The sequence below is a fragment of the Nicotiana tabacum genome, chromosome 10 (assembly GCF_000715075.1).
Source record: "Nicotiana tabacum cultivar K326 chromosome 10, ASM71507v2, whole genome shotgun sequence".
Classification (NCBI taxonomy): domain Eukaryota; kingdom Viridiplantae; phylum Streptophyta; class Magnoliopsida; order Solanales; family Solanaceae; genus Nicotiana; species Nicotiana tabacum.
The window spans coordinates 67098067-67107071 of record NC_134089.1 but is presented as its reverse complement, the minus strand read 5'-3'; positions in this window follow the sequence as shown (position 1 = coordinate 67107071).

Below are 9005 nucleotides of genomic sequence, written 5' to 3'. Positions count from 1 at the left end.
CGCTTGGGCTATAAGGGGCCCCTCCAGGAGTCTGCACACCCCCAGTGAGCGCGGGTACCTATTGTGATGTGAGATATAGCCCGAGGGGCTGGTATTGTTCTAAGATATTGCCCAAGAGGTAGATTTGTTGATATTGTGCCTGAGGGGTGAACCTTTATGTGTTTATCTTTCTTATTTGCCTGTCATTTACTTGCTTAACTGTTCAAAAGGCATTTCATGAAGTTTAAGTTGAACAAAAATGATTTCTACATATCCGTACTGATTTACTGTTTTACTGGTTTTTACTGCTTCATTATATCCTGAAATGTGCCTTACATGATTTCGTATTTCTCAGTATTTATTTATGATTGTTACTCATTGAGTTGGAGTACTCACTTTATTCCCTGCACCCTGTGTGCAGATTCAGGCGTTGCTAATCCTGCTTGCGAGAGTTGAGAGCTCCCGGTAGATTCCGGCGTTCACGAGGTAGTTGCTCGACGTCCGTAGCCCCGTGCTTCTCCCCCTTTTTCTCATTTCTTTCTCTTTTAGTGATTCTGTAATAGTTTGTAGACACTTTAGAATTGTAGTATATGGATAGATGCTCATGACTAGTGACACCCCGGTATCGGGCTGTGTTGGGTTTTATTTCCGCAAACCATAATGTCACTGCTAATCATTTTGGGATAATTATTATGATGTTTAAGGCTTAATATTTATTATTTTAGATTGCTTAAAATGGAAATGGGAATGTGTCAACTGGCTGTGTCTTCACGAGAGGCGCCATTACGACCAGGTCCAGGTTTAGGGTCGTGACAAGTTGGTATCAGAGCCTAGGTTACATAGGTCTCACGAGTCATGAGCAGGTTTAGTAGAGTCTTATGGATCGGTACGGAGACGTCTGTACTTATCCTCTGGAGGCTGTAGAACCTTTAGGAAAAACTTCACATTCTTGAATTCTTATCGTGCGTCCTTGGTTCAGCTTGAAAAGTAACTCTTTGAATTCCTTCCACGCATTGGTATGCGCGCATGAGCACTCGGTATCAGATGTACATCGATGGCTTGTGGTTCCCTGATCGAGGGGCGGGATGTGATCTCTGTGTGTTGATGTTGGGCTAGTCTGGAGGACTCGAGGCCGGATTTTTTGCCTATAGCTTGAGCACCGAGGTGTTGATTGTGTGAGCACGTGTTTTTGAACTTGTATGTTCTGTTGTGTCCCTATTAAGGGGAGTAATGACTGGATAGCTACATGATGAGTATTGTATGACTAGGAGGTGTATTCATATGATTTGGTAACAACGAGAAGGGTCTGCTGGAGGATGAAAGAACTATTAGGTACTTGATGTTCATCTTGATTTGAGGTATAGTCCCGAGTTATGGGTGTGTGAAGAATCTTTTCATGTTTTCTAGTTGGGAGTGAAGTAAATTTCATGTTATGGTATGAGTTCAGACTTAGGAAGATTCAGTGACTGCGTAATGTTTATGACGGTGGAATGTATACAGAAATGTTAGTTGGAGGCAAAGCAGGTGGGTTATCTCCTGCGGAGTGTTCTCAGGTTGTGTGATCCTTATGATGTCTATTAGAAGATCTCATTTACAAGTGAAATATAAGTGTTGAAATTTCAATTTGGGTCGCTTAAGAGAGTGGGCTTGACTGTTATGAGGATGAATGCGAGATTTGTAGAAGATTTAAAGTACTAGATGGTCTGTGTTTCACGAGCTTATGAAGGATTGAGTTTAAATATCACCATGGTATCATGACAGTAATAGAGTATACGCGTTATGAGTTATTGTGTGTGTGTTTTGATATATGGCTTCAAACCAAGTGGGGGACTCTACTATTGAGTTGTTGATTGTACGGTTATGTGCTACGTTGGTTCCAGTTTGAGGCGTGTTGGTGAATCAGTTATGGCGTGTGGAGATTAAGATCGAGGATGGATCGAGTAAAGGAAGATTTTGACAAAGGTTATATTATTCTTCATAGGTGTATGAGAATCATGGAATGTTTTGAGTGGTTATTGGTAAGGGTGTGCAGTGCATAGAATAGGAAGTTGCTTGGTTGCGTTAAGGTGAGGTTATATTTTGCAGTGTCGGAGTGCTAATGAGGCATATATTGCTCGGTTCATTTGATCAGGCTAATTGCAATATGAGTAGAGTGGATGACTCTCGAGAATGGTTCCAAGGTGTTCAAGATTTTACATGTAATAATTGGAGATTTTCAAGTTGTACTTTTGGCTAGAAACTGAGGTTTGCATTTGGAGGGTGTCAAGACTTGTGGTATTTCGATATCAATTAAGGAATTCTATATATATATATATCAGTATCAGGAAGGGAATGGCAATGACTTTGGATTTACAGGAAATTTCGTCAGGGTAGGTATTTTGAATGTAGTGCTTTTGGGAATATTTAAGAGAGTATTCAGCGGCATATGAAACTTAGACGGTGTGGTTTTATGCTTGGATTTTGTGTGGTGAGTCTGGGTTAAGGAATTGTGGTGTAACATCAAGAAAGAGCATCAAGTTGAAGGTCAATTAGAAGGAAACTCGGATAGATGGGATAGCTTAGTAGTAGGCCGGATCGGTATGGTAAGGATATGATTAGTTCCTTGGGTGTTTACGGGATAATGAGTTCATACAGGTACTTCACGGCAATGTTCTTGAGTTTTAATGGCCTGCGTAGGTTGGTTAAGTTAGGAGGTTTTAGTCCTAACAAACTTGGTTTTTGTGCAAAGGGGAGTCGGAAAGTTCTTGTTGATTTCTACCGCGGTTTGGAGGTGTATATTTTCTACTGGCATGAGGAGCATGGGATGTGTAGTGATTTTCTTCCAAATGGGCTCAATGGAAAGTTCTTGGTTACTTGAGTACATGGTTGCTTATGGCTCAGAAGGGATACGAAGTTCTCATGGTTACCCTCATACAGTATAGTTTATGCGGTATGTAGTGTAGGCTTGAGATTTGCATGTGTAAGGTCTCGGTTCAGTTCTGAAAGGAAGATCATAACATCCTTAGGCAAGGGCAACTTCAGATAATTAGAGAAATGAGCTTCAGATAATTAGGGAAATGAGCTTCAGATGATTGAGGAAATGATCTTAAGGTGATTAAGGAAATGGTATTGCTAATTGGGGTGATTTGACGAGGGTATATGTTTTAGAAAAAGGCAATATGATTAAGTTGATGGTACTTCCTTGGTATTGTGGCACTCTCTTATTGGATTGACTGCTGATATTCGAGTTGCTTGGTGGTACAAAAGAATTTTTAGGGGTACCTCTCATGGATGTTTGGGTATTAGAGGTGTGTTGCATATTCAGGTGGAGTTGGGATCAGATATGGTGATTCGTGTGCTATATAGAGTTGGAGATTGGGAGTTCTCATAAACAGGTTATGTTGTGGTTGTGGGTCACGTGTATCGGCACTGTGTGGTGACTATCAGAGTTTGAAGACCCAAGTGGATCTTTTGCTGCTTGGTAAGTTAGGATTTGTTGTGATATTGGGTATAGACTGGTTCTCTCCGTGTAGTGTTATTTTGGACAATTGCGCTAAGGCGGCGATGTGGGCTATGCTGGGAATGCCACGGATTGAGTGGCGAGGTTCGACGAATTTGTTCTTAGTATAGTGGTTTTATATTTCGAAGACCCAGTGGATGGCTGTGAAGGATTGTCTTTCTTATTTGGGCCTTCGTGATGGATGTTAGTGCAGAGACTCCTACCATTGATTCAGTTTCGGTGGTGAGGGACTTTTCGGATGTGTTTCTTGTGGCCGAGCATGTTGCCAGATGGGGTTGTTGATTTTGGTACTGATTTGGTGCCGGGCACCGTAGCGTATGGCACCAGCGGGGTTAAAGGAGTTGAAGGATCAGCTTTAGGAACTCCTTGATAAGGGTTCATTGGTAGACCTATATGGATGTATATTTTGCATTGAGACGGCTTTGTTGACTTCGAGTTGCCAGTGGTGAGGAATGTGTTGATTCAATTGTTATTGAGCTACTGGTGTTCTGAGTAAATCTATAAGTTACCTTTACGTGTTGCGAGGTGTTGGAATTTGTTGGTTATAGGCACATGTGGTACGGTTCTATTGGGGTTTCGTAGTGGAATTCGAGCGAGAAGAGTACTGGGTATTTCTCGGTGGATGGCGTATCGGTTATGTCCTTTCGGGTTGTGTAATGTTATGTCAATTGCTTCGCGGTGGTTATGATGACTTCTTTGGTTTTAGACATCATATTGCGCATAGTTGTCGATTTTGAGCATAGTGACTTGAGGCATTTCATGTGGACCAGTGTTTGGATGAGGTCGCGTATTGGAGCGAAGCTATGTGGAGGAATGATCCTTCGGATTGGATTTGTATGTTCTGTTTCTACGACGTGTGACGGGTTCTCAGCATTGTGTTGAGGTAGTACTAGTGAGCTTGCAGTACAACTCTTTCATTTGAGTCATTTTCATGATTTGAGTATGTTCGGATTGTTGCTTATTGGTGTGTGGATTGCGCAATTTGTGGCTTTAGTCTGTATTGAGGTGTCATGCCACTAGAGTAGTTAACATCGAGGTTCAGCTCATAAAGTTGCTATGGTCTTTGCCAAAGGAGAGGTGGCTTCGCAAATGGTTGATTTGAGAAATGGTTATGGCTTATTGCGTGTTTCCTTTTTCATTGGCAGTATATAAAAGTGTTGGGATGAGACTTTAGTTGATAAGAGGTTTTCTATCGGTATTCGGTTGTTGTGTGCAGCTGATGTGATTAAAAGTTATTGCTACAAGTGTTTGGGTTATGTGGTATATCATGTAATTATACCTGAGGTTGTAGGCATGGCTTATTACAACTTATTCGGGCTTATTCAGAGTATAGATGTGAGATTCTGATCTGGTGAATGATTTCGGAAGTGGAAATGTGGTTCTAAGGTTTATGGGCTAGGTTGGATTGTAAAATTTTAGTTACATTGTGTTATCGGACCTAAATAAGATAGGGTGACGTGGGATCACCCCCGGGTATGTGCATGGTAAGGTTACACAGCGATTTGATGGTTTTCGGAACAACTCCAGGCACGTTCGAGGACGAACGTATGTTTAAGTGGGGGAGGATGTAACGACCCGACCGGTCATTTTGAGCTTTTGCACTTTGCTCGCCAGTTCTCGGGCATGACTTGCCCCGTGTGATGTATTATGACTTATGTAAATCGTTGATTTTGGTTTTCAGGGTAATCGGAATAAATTTGGAAAAACAGTTCTCAGTTTGAAGCTTGAAATTTGAAAGGTTTGACCAAGATTTGACTTGTTGGTATATGATCTCGGATCGGAATTTTTATGATTTGGTTAGCTCCGTTAGGTTATTTGGGACTTAGGAGCGTGACTGGAATGCATTTTGGAGGTCCGTGGAAGGTTTAGGCTTGACTTGGCGAAATTGAAATTTTGGCATTTTTCTGGTTGATAGGTAAGATTTTTATATAGGGATCGGAATGGAATTACGGAAGTTTCCGTAGTTCCATTATGGCATTTGGGATGTGTGTGCAAAATTTCAGATCATTCGGATGTGGTTTGGTATACCTTTTGATCGAAAGCGTAATTCGGAAGATTTTGGAAGCTTAGGCATAAATCCGATGTGTTTTGGTTGATTCGATGTTATTTGAGGTGTTTTGAAGATTGGTATAAGTTTGAATAAGGTTATGGGATATATTTGTGTTTTTGGTTGAGGTCCCGGGGGCCTCAGGGTGATTTCGGATGGTTGGCAGAGAGTTTGGGAGTTTGGAGGAGCTGCAAATTTTTGTTGCTTCTGTTGTTTCCGCACCTGCAGATTGGGGACCGTAGGTGCAACGCCGAAAATGCGGAAGATTGGTCACAGAAGCGGAAGATGGTAAAGTTGGCAGGAACCGCAGAAGCGGTTGGGTAACCGCACCTTCGATAGCGCAGGTGCGGAGTTAGCATCGCAGATGCGGAAATTGGCAATTTAATGAAAACCACAGATGCGGTGGATTTGGTTGCAGAAGCGATACCACAGAAGCGAGAAATGGATCGCAGGTGCGAAAATGCCTGGGTCAGAAAGTATAAAAAGGTTCCCTTCGCGATTTTGAGTGGGTTTCCACCATATTTCATTCGGGAAAAAGCTTTGGAGAGCTAATTGAAGAGGTAATTCAAGAGGGTTTCATGGAGGTAAGATTTTTGGACCCTAAACTTGTTTCTATGATGAATTTTAACATTTGTAAGCTTGAAATCCATGGAAAATCAGTAGCAAAAATGGGTAATTAGGGCTTGAGATTAAGAAACCTTTGAGTGGGGGTTTGAGGGTCATTTGAGGCCCGATTTTGATGTTCTTGATATGTATAGACTCGTGGGAGGATGAGGATTATATTGATGTGATTTTTGTCAGATTCCGAGACGTGGACCCGGGGGCCGGGTTATTGCAATTTTGGAATTTTTTGATGTAAATTGGATATTTTTGAGTGGGTTTTGTTCCCTTAGCATATTTTAATGGTTATATACTGATTATGGATAGATTGGAGCATCCGGAGGTCGGTTCGTGAGGGCAAAGGCATCACGGGCTAGAGTTTGGACCAGATCAAGGTAAGTAATAATTGTAAATGATGTCCTGAGGGTATGAAACCCCGGATTGCGCATCGTTGTGCTATATTGAGGTGACGCACACGCTTGATGATGAGCGTGGGGTCCTGCACTGTTGGGGATTGTGAGTTAGTCCGTCCCGAATGACTATTTTACCACATATTTGACTGAAATCTATTTGCTATCATCATGTTTTGGGTTGAATGCCATATTTGGGCCTCGTGCCAACTATTTGAACCCTTAGGGGATTTTATTGATATTTCCTCACTGTTTTGACGTTATACTTGAACTTAGTTATGCTATATTCCACTGTTTTCATAGCTCAACCATGCTTACTCTGTTTTAACACTTAAATAATCTTTTAAATGATATTTTGGCCTGAGAATTATGCTTTACTATTGCCCGAGTGGCTTGTGATGATTTTGACTGATATAAGGTCGAAGGCCTATCTTGTGAGGAAATATTGATTATGATTATGAGGGCGAGGGCCTGAGATATGTACACCACGATGTGGCTTGTTGATATGAGACCGAGAGCCTAGTGATGATGCCACGAGATGGCTTGATATTGCGCTTGGGCCGTAAGGGGTCCATCCAGGAGTCTGCACACCCCCAGAGAGTGCGGGTACCCATTGTGATGTGAGATATAGCCCGAGGGGCTGGTATTGTTCTGAGATATTGCCCGGGGGGCAGATTTGTTGACATTGTGCCTGAGAGGCGAACGTTTATGTGTTTATCTTTCTTATTTGCCTATCATTTACTTGCTTAACTGTTGAAAAGTCATTTCATGAAGTTTAAGTTGAACAAAAGTGATTTCTATATATCCGTACTGATTCATTGTTTTACTGGCTTTTACTGCTTCATTATAGCCTGAAATGTGCCTTATGTGATTTCGTATTTCTCAGTCTTTATTTATGATTATTACTCACTGAGTTGTAGTACTCACTTTACTCCCTGCACTCCGTGTGCAGATTCAGGCGTTGCTGATCCTGCTTGCGAAGTTGAGAGCTCCCGGCAGATTTCAGAATTCATGATGTAGCTGTTCGGCGTCCGCAGCCCCGTGCTTCTCCCCCCTTTTTTTATTTCTTTCTCTTTCAGTGATTCTGTAATAGTTTGTAGACACTTTAGAATTGTAGTATATGGATAGATGCTCATGACTAGTGACACCCCGATATCGGGCTGTGTTGGGTTTTATTTCCACAAACTGTAATGTCATTGCTTATCATTTTGGGATAATTATTAGGATGTTTAAGGCTTAATATTTATTGTTTTAAATTGCTTAATATGGAAATGGGAATGTGTCGGCTGGCCTTGTCTTCACGAGAGGCGCCATCACGACCAGGTCCGGGTTTAGGGCCGTGACAAGTTGGTATCAGAGCCTAGGTTATATAGGTCTCACGAGTCATGAGCAGGTTTAGTAGAGTCTTGCAGATCGGTACAGAGACGTCTGTACTTATCCTCGGGAGGCTGCAAAACCTTTAGGAAAAACTTCACATTCTTGAATTCATATCGTGCATCCTTGATTCAGCTTGAAAAGTAACTCTTTGAATTCCTTCCACACGTTCGTATGCGCGCATGAGCGCTCGGTATCAGATGTGCATCGATGGTTTGTGGTTCCCTGATCGAGGGGCGAGATGTGATCTTTGTGTGTTGATACTGGGCCAGTCTGGAGGACTCGAGGCCGGATATTTTGCCTATAGCTTGAGCACCGAGGTGCTGATTGTGTGAGCACGTGTTTTTGAACTTGTATGTTCTGTTATGTCCCTATTAAGGGGAGTAATGATTGGATGGCTACGTGATGAGTATGTTATGACCGCAAGGTGTATTCATATGATTTGGAAATAACGAGAAGGGTCTGCTGGAGGATGGAAGAATATTAGATACTTGATGTTCATCTTGATTTGAGGTATAGACCCGAGTTATGGGTGTGTGAAGAATCTTTTCATGTTTTCTAGTTGGGAGTGAAGTAAATTTCATGTTGCGGTATGAGTTCAGACTCAGGAAGATTAAGTGACTGCGTAATATTTATGACGGTGGAAGAATTGAAGAGGGAATCAAAGGGAAACACTTGGAGATAAGATTTTTGAACTCAATACTCGATTCTATGTTGATTCTTACTTGTTTAAACATGAAATATGTGGAAATTAAAGCCTAAATTGGGGAATTAGGGCTTGAATTTGGAGAGTGTAAATTGGGAATTTGACTGGCCATTTGAGGTCCGATTTTAATGTTCTTGGTATGTATAGACTCGTGAGAGGATAAGGATTCTATTGATGTGATTTTTGTCAGATTCCGAGATGTGGGTCGGGTTTGGCCAATTTCGAGATTTGAATTAATTCGATTATTTTCGCTTGGGCTTTGTTCCTTTAGCGTGTATTAATGATGTGGAACTGATTTTGGTTACATTCGGAGCATCCGGAGGCCGATTCGAGAGGCAAGGGCATCGCGGACTCGAGTTTGGACCGGATAGAGGTGATTAATGATTGTAA